The sequence below is a fragment of the Ambystoma mexicanum genome, chromosome 2q (genome assembly GCF_040938575.1).
Source record: "Ambystoma mexicanum isolate Mex_15411 chromosome 2q, UKY_AmexF1_1, whole genome shotgun sequence".
NCBI classification, from domain to species: domain Eukaryota; kingdom Metazoa; phylum Chordata; class Amphibia; order Caudata; family Ambystomatidae; genus Ambystoma; species Ambystoma mexicanum.
Genome location: NC_090924.1, coordinates 234,751,438 through 234,763,748, shown reverse-complemented (window position 1 = coordinate 234,763,748; position 12,311 = coordinate 234,751,438).

Here is a 12,311-nt window from a genome sequence, read left to right as displayed (position 1 = left end):
AAGCGAGAGAAGGACCATAAGGTGGCCCAACAGAGAGAAAGAGAAGGGCTAGAAGGTAGTCCGGATAGAGGCATTGTGCCTCATTCCCACTATTGTGGTAGGGCTGCCAGCATACTGATAAAAGTTATCATTTCCAGCACCCGGTCCGGTGGCACTGCCACCAAATTACGGGTACCCGGAGGGACGGTCTAAAACCTCATTCATGGAGTCCCACAGGACTCCATGAAGGGATTTGCTGCGATTACCGGCACCAGCAAGGTCAGTGCCGGTAATGACGTCTTTTCATGCCTGTAGGGCACCGGTTTTACCTCCAGCTCCAGTTTATCTTCCCCTAGGATGCGGCGTGTCGAGATAGAGGTGACACCGCTGTAAAGCTGCCCACAGGACTGGAGGAGCGATGGATGGAAGCTGGATACTCCCCAAGGTAAGTATAATATTAATGCTGTTCTTGCAGGTGTGCGGATGCGGAGGAGACACGAAGGCCTTCAGGAGACCGATCCGAGCACAGTGAGTGTCACACTGCAGGTGCAGAGAAACGCAAAGCGTGTTTCTCGGCCCGAACATGGTTTAAATAGCTTCCAGATATCTCATGCAGGTATCCCTGGGTTGAACCACACCCAAAAGGCTAGACCGCACACTCAGTTCAAGGAACTGGGTTATGTGGGGGCATCCATCTTGACCACAATACATCACAAGTCCAATGCTAAATTGTTCTCAGAGTTGTGTGAGCCTGGCGCCACAGGCGCCACGTCTGACTCCAAGTGGGTCGCTGGTACCACGGAGAGGCCCTTAAGGCCCATGTAGGGGATTGTGGCCTGACTCCACACTGGTGTCTCAGAGGGCTGGGGGCAGGGATCATGACATACACATTCTTCCGATGAAGGCTTTGAATGGCTGCCTATACCACCACCTGGGAGTCAACCAAGGCCACATTCACCTGAAACACTCCACTCACTATATCTTTATTTATCATGTCTCTGAACAAAACTAATAGTGATTTTGTCTCAAGCCTCCAACCCCTAGCCATTGCCAAAGGTGGTGAGGGAGAATATCCGAACCAGAGGACCAGGACATTTGTTGTGGAACATAAATTAAATCAATCCGAGAGGCACATGAGAGTAGAAAGTGAAATCCCAGGCCACGTGATGCTCCACGTGTATTGTATAGTACCTTTTACCATGATTGTATTCAATGCGCTGGCCATCAGAATGCCCTTGGCGGTCCAATGTCCAGAGTGTTGGCATCAAGGTTTTAGAATGCATATGTGCATTTGGCCACAAAAAGACTTAACAAGACTGGTCTCTCTCTGGTAGAAACAACCCACAAAAATCAGGCAGGTGGCTGGGTGGGTGGGTGTTGAGAGGGGGGGGTGCAGGGAGGGAGTGGGTCAGGAGACGGCATGAGTACTAGAGACTCACTATGTGTCCAGCATGCCCATATTTGTCACAGGTCTTCACTGCATACTGATTTCAGGGGTGTTGAAGCATTGTCTGGTGCAAGTAGGCTTCCAAATATTAAGTGTTCAGCTAGCCCGAATTTTGTTCTAGGTCGTAGCTGCATTCTACTGAGAGTGGATAGAAAGCCGTGCTAACGCAGATGTCCACCGAGGTCGTGCATTTATAAGTACCAAGATCACCAACAGAGCTCATCTTGGATGTCGCTGTGTCGTTGGACAGACTGTGGAAAAAAGACCAGCTACCCACGTAGACTTTTCTAGGAACCATGGGGGGTGTGGGGGCTATCCTCAGGTCTTAATCCAATAGACTGGCTGACTTAGTCCAGCTACTACATGTCCCAAAGGCCATACATTTCCGCTACTTGCCCAATCGCATTCAAGGATACACAAGGTGGCCGACAGTTGATTTATCCATCCCTTGGTCCCTTACCATGTTAAAATCTCCAACCTCAAATCAACAAAGTGTCAATAAAAGGAGCCACTTAGATAACAGTCAATGAGAGAATTTGTCCTCGTCTGTTTTAGGGGCACATATGCTGGTAAACAACCTGGTGACCATCAATGTCCCCCAATGACTATAATGAGCCTTCGAATTGTGCATCATTTCCCTCAACCTAATGACTCGTCTATGTATATGCTCTCCCAATCTGGATCGTATTATGGAAATCGAGCTATCTCCCAGATGTGGATCTTGCAACAAACCACATTGACTGTATGGCATTCCAAATACACCATGCATTCCAGATCACAACTTTCAACATCTTTCCACCTCCAAAACCTCCATTACCACCCCCTCCCAATCATTTTCACTCCATCAAAACATATCCTGTAGCTGCCACCTTGACATCTCAAAGTTCACTAGGAATATCCTGCATGACAAAGGCAATAATAGCATTCAAGCCCACAATATTCAGTCAGTGCTAGAATACACTTTTAGCTTAAATCCTCATATCCAACTCCCTCCCCATCCCACACCAGTCCCCCTCTCAAATCAGTGGCCAAAATCCCTCTCTTTTGATACAAGAACAATCCAACAAACAAGTAACAAAGCCATTCCTTAAACTGGAGCATGCCTGGAGGACATCTAGCTCGCTGCTCACTTCCTTTCCGTAACCCTGCCTGAATACAAATATGCGAGGTTCAATAGGATGATTGGCAGCACACAATCACTGACAAAGCTTGCTCTCTGAGCCAGTCCTTTTTACTCTCCTACGGGAGATTCCACACAGCCCCTTCAGAAGTCTTCAACATGACTTGGGGAGGAGAAAAAGGGAGGTTTGCCTCTTTGGAGGACCCTGAATTTTGCTGGGTACAATATGGAATACTGAAGTTGCAGCTTCCACAGTTGTTCCTCCCTGAAGGATTTATGAGCAGGTTGAACAGTCAGTGAAATCAGAGTAAAGTCATATCCTGAAATCTGAGCATACACATTTCTCCTGTGACTCCCAAAGAATCTCATTGCCATCCCTTTATTTCAGGAGCCTGGCAATTATCGCCCTAGGAGGGGCACCTGCTACTGGTCTTGGTGCCAAAGCCTGGTGGGATCTCTCAACAATAAAAGCAGGGGAGAAATTGGCCTTCCCAAAAATATCTCAAAGCATTTCCTTCACATACGATGCTACATTCTGCATTGTAGTGGTCTCACCAAGGAATCTTTAATTGTTCCTTCTGGAACGGCCCTTTAATTCTTCATCTTGGCAGAAACGACCTTCAAGAGAAACCACATTTCCGTTAGATCTTTGGACTTGGCTGTGCTGGTGTCCTTCATTGTAAAACTGTGCTGTTCAGCTTTGTCCAGGCGTGCTCTATGTTGACTAAGTTTCGCCCCGCATGGAGTCCACCTTACTTGTTGTGTACTCATTTTTATTGCCCAGCATGTGACGAGTATTTCAGATCCACAATAAATATTTTCACTTCAAAGTCGGGGCTGCTAGCGGAAGGTGGCAGACAGATCTCTGATGGGCTTACTTTGGCAACCTGGGCTAACCCAACCACCATCTTCTTAGTGGTGTGCCCTGAATGGTAATTCCTGCTGTTTTTTCCCCTGAATTTTCCATCAGCTAGTGTTTGCTGGACTCTCCTTCACAGTATTTCAGTTACCAGCCGCCCCTCCAGGAGCAAAAAGTTACTTAAAATACACTTCTCTGCTTTCAGTACCAAGATTGCAATATGCAGTCTGGGATGACTACCACCCGCAACTGAAGCAGAGCGCTCTTCCTGAGGAAGTCTCCTAACACTGTTACACTCTTCCTGAGGCAGTCTCCTAACACTGTTACTCCGCTCCTAATGGGAGAAAAGCTGCCCACAGTACCACGGCCAGACACTGCTGATGCTCCTCGGGCTGCTCTCCCCCATCCCCCGTGGAGTTCTGCATACTCCCCGGGCCAGGAGCAGCAGCTCACTTCTCCTTGTGCCTAGTCAACTGCCCCAATCAATCCAGAACCTGAACCCACACCACTGCAATCCCAATGCTCATCTCTGTCACTGATGGCCTTCTGCAGGGTGCAACAGACCCGCAGGCCACTCCTCACTTCATGTCAGAACATCAAAGATGTCCTCTGCACCAGAAAACCGACCTTGCCACCAGACACCACTAGCGCTAGCACTCCCTTCTAAGGCAGTGGCTGGCCAGTCCCGCAAGTATGGTTCCCAAGCATTAAGTGCCAGCCAGCATTCTGGTACTTTTAGTCATCTTGACACAGGATTGTGAGCATGGATTACGCAGGTCAAGGCTGATGGGCGTAGTAATATGAAATATATGGGGAGCCAAAGGATGCAGATGGTCAGGATAGAGGATCAAGTGGTTAGTTTAGTAAATACATCTGCCCTTGGGAGAAGGTGTCAACAGCTCCAATTTGTCCTGGAGCTGTGCAGGCACAAGTTCCAACAGGCTTGCCTTCAGCCTGCAATTGACCTGGCTGTTGACTCTCTGAGATCAGATCAAAAAAGAATTAGTGAGCACATTTCCCTCAGCAGTGATCTGCGCCACCAAGCCTCTCTTACCTATAGAGACTCGTGGAGTGTGGACTCCATGGTTCCTGTGTTGGTTACATTATTCTTCACATACACCACGGCATTATAAGATAGCCGCCACACCGCATGTGCAATAAGCTCTCCGTGGGAACGGCTGTTTACTTGGTTGCCAAGCAACAGACATCGTGATGATGCTGTTTAAGTGCATCACTATCTGCCAACAGGCAGAAGCCGGCTGACGTTGAAGGCCAGTTAAAGGCCCTGTCCCCGAGCCTGTCAGAGTGTCCCTGACTTTTTATTCTAATCTACACTGAGTCTATGTCCTACACGCTCCCTACAATAATGCCGAACACTGCTGCCTACTCAGCCCTTGTGAGTCACCCCGCATTTGCTATTCCATGCGGTAAGAGTGCTAGCTCCATAATTGCAAAGCTCTGGTTACTCCTATTGTCGGTGTGCCCTGTTTTAGTCTCCATAGTTGCCTACCCATTAAAAACATACTCGCATATGGAGTATGCATACCTCCGCTAATGCCAGCCCTTTAGCAACTCTACACGCCTAAGCCCCTGTTTATGCCCACATCACGTAACGTTAATATCCTGCTCCCGTTATCACATGTCCACCATCCTCTATACAACTTAACCAGTCAGTATACCTTCCAGCCAGAAGACTGGCATGCACTTCCGCTGTAATTATCCCGTTACGCTGTTCAAAGTAACACTCCCCTGGTCCCTATGATCACCATTACAACTTATCTCCTCCCCTCTAGGAGACAACGATCCCTGCCACCACCACAAGAACATTACGATCATTTACTTGTGTGCATGTACCGTTCTATACTATTTTACATTGCACCTTAATCATAACACTTGTACACACTGTAAGAACCTTTAATACTGCCTAATCTATGTCCACGCTAAATTCTGCATCTTGCCCTTCCGTAATAAGCAGGATTGCTGCATCTTGCCTAATTCTGTGCCAGCTTTGATTATCGCATCCTGCCCTATTCTGTGTCGACCTTAAATATTGCATCCTGCCAATTTTGTGCTAACTTTGAATATTACATCCTGCCCTAACTCTGAATATTGCATCCTGCCCAATCTTGTGCCAACATTGAATACCGCATCCTGCCCTATTCTGTGACAACCTTGAAGATTGCATCCTGCCTAATTTCGTGATAACTTTGACCGCTGCACCCTGACAACTTTAAATACTGCATCCTATCCTAGGGTCGCTCCTGTGCCCCAGGTCATCTGCCGCCCTAACCAATTTTAAACCTACAACAGCCTTCCTGCAAGCCTCGCGTGCATGAGTACCCAAGACCTTAGCTCAACTTTCTAGCGATCAAGTCATGCTCCTCCTCAACACCTCATACCTCTATATTTTGCTCAGTTCACTGCTCCAACCTACTTGGCCACCTGTCACGCCCCTGCGGAGACCATGGTCACTGTGGCATAGATGGTCTATTAGACGGATTGCGGCCATCTTTACTCCCAAAATGGCCGCCGCTACAGATGGTGTGGGTCTAGACTTACACAATGGCCGCGCGGAGGTAGGACCGCCCCCCGACTCTGGAGCCGGTTCATCAGATCCTGCGGACAACGCGCGGATGCGTTGCTACTCTTCAACAACAACGCTTCGTGAGTTCGATACTAGGATCTATTTACTTACTCGTTTGTTTGTTATTCCTTCTGTGTAACTCTACCCGTTTCACTCACCTGTTTCCAGACTTGAATCCTTCTCTCAACTCTTGCACGACATCCAAGACTCGAGTGGATTTCCTCTGCCCCACTCGTTACGAGCTTAACCTCACTGATCGGTTCGCTAGTGAGACTCCCTCCCTGGCGTGCGGTACGTGAGAATTGATATTCAGTCCCTAGTATATCCGGGGGTTAGAAAGAGACCAGAATTGACACCTGATATTATCTTACCTATACAGAAGCAGGGATATGCAGGTTCCGATCCGCAGCAGTGAGATATGAGAACCATTCTCTTACTGGGACGTCCTCGAGGTTACTCCTGTCCGCGTCTCATCAGACGACCTGCAATATAGCTTGATAGGTGGTACCCCCATTCCAATCAGGTACTCCTCTTTTCCTCAACCCATATTCTGCCTTCTAGTTTCCCTGCTTCAACTTACCACTTTCCTCTGTCTTTATTCAGACGGCTTCGCTTCAGCGGATATTCTGGGTACCAAGAACCTCTCCAGACAGACGACATCTATCCAGTAGCCTTCGACACAGGGTTTTCTTCCCCAGAGGGTTTCCCTGGAGTCCTTCCCCTCCTTAATATTTGTATTTGAGGCGGAGGCAGGGTCTCAGGGAGGCACTCATTCTCTACCCCTGTGGGTTTCCGAAGAAGGAAACGAAGGAGGGAGAACGACTGGTGTTTCTCTAAGGTAACCTTTCGGTTATTCTACCTTCTCGTGATTAGTCTAATTATTACACCACCAGTGATACCAGCTATCACCTCCTGCTACCCTCTAATAACACAAGCACCATGACCAGAACCCCAAGTATTCTACTAGCTATGCCTATGGGACTACCCTCTTCTGATAGCATACTGCCCACCTCCTTCTTGCCCCAGTGCCTTCCAGCAGTTACTAAACCCCTACCCAACATACAAAAGTGCCCAAGCAATCCCTACCTCAATACACCAGACCAGTGGATCAAAAAATTCACTATAAGACCGACACCTAACCAACCTTGCTCATTGAAAAAGAGAAATGAAAGACTAGGCTCCAGATTCTCACCTGTGCATCCCTTACCCAACTATGTTTGTTTTTATTATTTGTAATGCATGCCTAACCCAGAGGTAGGACGACGCAGGAGCAACAAGAGGATTGTATGGCTTAGGTTACATATAATATTGTGGAATCCAGCTGTGGTTACAGTGCTAGACACAACAGCTTAATTGAGAATAAGTACAATGAGTCAATAAATGCATGAAGAATAAAATATACATAGTTTACAAATTTGTTACTGGAAGGACAATAAGTACCAATACATTAGATATCATGTTCCTTGATCCAATGAATGAGGTTCGCTCTGAATTGTAGGTATGGCAAATCTTCTCTTAGAGAAGGTGGTAACGAGTTCCACTGTTGTGCTGCTTTGACAGAGAAGCTACTTCCCCCGGTTGTAGTGCGTTTAAATCTGGGCACCAGTGGGAGGTTGGAATTTGTCTTTCTGGAGGGACGGCAGGGTACTTGTCTGGTGAATTTTGTTATGAGGTATTGATGGGCAGAGTGGTGGAGACATTTGTGTGTCAGAGAGGCAGATTTAAGGAGAATCTTGTCTTTTGTGGAAAGCCAATTGACAGATCTTCTGGTTTCAGAGCTATGGGCTTTCTTCGGGAGGCATAGGGCTGCTCTTAATGCACTGTTTTGCAAGATTTGAATCTTGTCCGTGATGTTCTTATTGCTACCTACAGATAGAGCATTGCAGTAGTCGAGTTTGGACAGGATCAAGGCTCTTGCTAATGAGATACAGTTGTTGGAGGAAAGGAAGGGTTTGGCTGCTCTGATAAGTTTGCAGGTGTATGAAGTGGTGGAAGCCATAGCATTTACCCGTTTTTTAAATGTTAGTGTGGAATCGAGATAAAAGCCCAGGGTTTTGACCTCCTTAGCTACAGCAATAATGTTATTGTCGATTGCAAACAACAAATAGGTATGGCCAAGTTTGTTGAGATTAGCTGTAGTGGCCAGGATGAGGAGCTCCGTTTTGTCATCATTCAGGCATAGATCGTGGGAGGCCATCCATGCCTTGCTGATGAGGTACACTCTGTTCACAAAGGCCAAATCCTTGTCATAATCCCCCCATCAGCGGGATGAGGATCTGGTATCGGCATAATTTGTGTAGGTGATACCCAGACCGTCAAGATCGTCGAAACGTGGCTTTGTGAAAATGTTGTACAGAGTGGGAGAGACACACAAGCCCTGTGGCACACCAAAGGTAATGGGCATTGGGTCGGCAGCTGCTAATGGGGAAAGACTTGCATGTTTATTATTGAGAAAGGACTGAATCCAGTCGATAGCCTCTTGGGAGAAGTGGGCTGTCGATTTTAGATGGCTGCAGAGGATCTCATGGTCAACCAGATCAAATGCAGCGGAGAGATCGAGGAGCAGCAGTAAGGCTGTTTTGCCCTCGTCTCTCAGCTCATCTATTTGAGCCTATTTGAGTGCGGTATTGGTGCCATGTTGGGGTCTGAAGCCTGACTGTCGGACTCCTAAGAGGTGGTTGTATTTGAGAAAGTGTTGGATTTGTAGATATGCTACTTTATCGAGAATTTTAAGTAGGAAAGGGACTGTGGTAATGGGGCGATAATTAGTGGGGATGGAAGGGTCAAGGTTCTGTTTTTTGAGAAGAGGGAGGACACAGGATTGTTTTAAGTTATTGGGTATGGTGCCAGTTGAGAAGGCTGCATTTATGAGTTTTGTAATAAAAGGGGAGAGTTCATGCACTGCATCTTTTATGAGTTGTGCAGGGCATAGCTCCCCATGGCAATTCGATGGTTTGAGAGCATGGGTGACTTTCTACCTCTTTAGTGTATACTTTGCGAAAGTTAAAGTTGGGAGTGGCTACATGTGGTGGCGTTGTCGCATTGGGAATGCTAGATTCGGAGGAAATAAGAAGAGTGTTTTTTTTGTTGCTAATCTTAGTTTGCAGGGCTGTAATTTTGTTAGCCAGAGCATTTTGTATGCCGGAGCACCAATTTTTATCCTTGAGGCAGGACTCTGGAGCTTGGATGGGGGATTCTATCTCTTTTAGTATAGTGAAAAGCTCTTTGATATTGGATTTAGCTTGGGAGATTCGGAAGTTGTAGGAAGTTTGTTTGGCTAGGATGATTTCTTTTTTGTAGAGGGATGCTTGTTTATTCAAGTTGCTCGTTAGTCTCTGAAGGGTCTAGTCGCCATATTTTTTCATATCTGCGTTTCTCTTGTCTGATTGCTTTTAAGTGAGGAGAGAACCAGGAATTCACATGTTTGCAGGGTTTGCTCTTTCGCATCTTCAAAGGGGCTATAACGTCAAGGGATGAAAGCATCACTTCGTTATATATTTCTACCATGTTGAAGGTGTCTGTATGGTCTGGGATGGAGTTAAGGGTAGGTAGTATCAGGGGCATGAGGTTTTTGGGAGTGATGTTTCTTTTTTGTTCCTAGTGAGGGCAGCTGGGGCTATGCTGTCAGTATGCACAGGAGGTGGGGCCTCTAGTGAAAACATGATCAGATGGTGGTCCGACCAAGACTGCGGTATTAAGGATGTGACTGCAATTGGGCAATTATGCTCGGCAATCCAGTCAAGGGTTTAGTGTGGGTGGGACCCGAGATCTTTTGGGTAAAGCCTAGTTCCTCTAAGGAATTGTTGATTTGAGTGGCGTTAGTGTCTAAAGGGTCACTGAAGCCAAGGTTGAAGTCTCCTAGTATGATACTCAGAGGAATTTTTAAGCTTGTTGGACAAAATATTTGTTAGGTCTTCTTCGAAGGAGCCTAGAGGGCCTGGTGGTCGGTATATCAGATGGATAGAAATGGACTGCATGTTAGATGTAGTTAACTTGGCCGTTAAGGATTCACATGACTGAGTTATGGGGCGATGAGAGTCTCAGTATAAGGTTATTTTTTGTGATTATGGCAAGACCTCCACTTCGGGAGGAAGTGCGATCTAGTCTTAGGATAGTGTAATCGTCTGAGATGGCTAGCATATTTGCTGGTCCAGCTGCCGGGTGGAGCCAGGATTCAGTAATCGCTAGGAAATCTATATTTTCATTTAGTAGAAAGTCTGCAATATCAGTTGCGTGGGCAACCATAGATCGGGTCTTTATGAGGGCAGCCTTTATCCCAGACTGAGCTGGTTGGGGCAGTGATGGCAGTGCCTTAATGTTGCATTTTAGGGTAAGGGTAGGCTCACGGAAAAGTCTGCTATTCAGTTGGAGAGGGTGCTGACGGTTAGTTTTGCAGGGACCAGAGGTGGCGTTACTTGACTTTTTTTGGTTAGAGGGTCATGCAGTCTTGAAAGTCTTGCTCGTAATTTGAGGTTCCTCTGTGCTAGGGGGCAAGGTCTGGTGATCATGTCACCCTGCATAGGGAGAGGTGGCATGCTAGAATCTTGTAGGGTAATAGTATAGAGGATTGACCTTAATAGGACCGTGTAGATCAGTGGGAGGTACATATTGTAGGTGTAGAGCTAGTTATAGGGCGGACCGTAGATGAGGATAGAGTAGAGGTTGCTATCAGGCTCAAGTCATAGAGCGGACCACAAGTCTATAATTTGGTAGCTAATCATATGGAGAGTGAGGCTGCTATCTAATTGCAAACAGGCTGAGTGAGACTAACAAACTAGTCTGGCAAATGACTGACAAGCTAGCATGGCAAATGGCTCTATCAATCTAGCATGGCAGATGACACCAATAGTCCAGCATGGCAAAGATAGTTTGATAAGCACAAGTGAAGCAAATACATAAGAGCTAAGGCAATGCAGTAAAGGAGATGCACAAGATAGACAAACAAACTTGCATATAGCTAGCATGCAGGTAGCACATAGGACTAGCAGGCGAGCATATACAATGTTCATTTAGTTCAGACTAGGTAGGGTACAACAAAGTGCGCTGGCGCCAGGGGGTCCTCACAGTCGCACGGGCATGAGGACTGGAGCGCAGCAGAACAAGGGGTAGTGTTACCTTAGGATCAGATCACAAATTGTACAAGACAATGTGGCATTATGGTGCAACATACTATGCAAAATGGCTAAGGTATAAAGAAGGAAATTGCTAGATAACAGGCAATACAAGCAACAAATTTGTACGAGACTGGGCAGTTCAGCTACTGGCATAGTGAAAGGCTGCATACATATTCATGGTGCAGTTTGCTAGGCGGGTCGTACAACAGTAGATGGGGCAATGTCCGATGTTTAAAGTTGACAACATTATAATAACAGAAGAGTATCGGCAGTGAGCGTGATGATTACAAGACAGACTGCTTTGTATAGGTAAACCCACTTGAGGCGTGGGTTTACCTATACAAGCACTATAAAACCACAATGATCACCTTAGACTCTCATACTAGAACCAAGATAATTGACACCACTAAGAACATAGGGAAACACACCACCCAGTCTAAGAGAAACACGAACCACACACAAAATATTCCTAACAACTCTACAACCTCAATCAAGGGCGCTCTAATCAATGCCAGATCCCTGCCAGCACATGTCCTCGATATTGCTGCTGCTATAACATCCCAGGACCTTTACTTCCTAGCAATCACAGAGACGTGGCTTCATGCGGCAGCAGGGCCTTCTCTCTCACGTGCCATCCCAGATGAATACTCCATCATCCAACTTGATAGTGATTCCAATCAAGCCAAAGGTGGGGGTGTAGCCTTTATCTCTAAAACTGTTAGGCCTCAGCCCATATCCAATCAGTCACTCCCATCAGCAGAACTACTGTCCGTCAAGCTACCCATCTCTGCCTCCCGAACCATCACCATCTTCCTTGCATACAGACCACCTGGGCCTGCATCCACCTTTGAAGACATTACTCTTCTCCTCTCAAATAATACTAAGCCAGGTTCACAAATTATCCTACTGGGGGACTTGAACCTTGGATTTCAAGATACAAAGGACATCAAGGCATTAGCCCTCACCAATTCGATCACAGAATTAGGCTTCCAGCACCATATCTCGGAACCTCCCCATAAAGGCAGGACTCTAGACAGGCTAGCCAACTTCAATTGTAACATCAACATCCTCTCCAACACACCATGTGCTTGGTCAGACCATCACCTTATATCATTCATGATAACGGAAGAATGCAATCAAAGCAACTCTCATAACCTTGCCCCACCCACTCGCACTAGGAATATTCAAAATATAACAGTGGAGAAGTT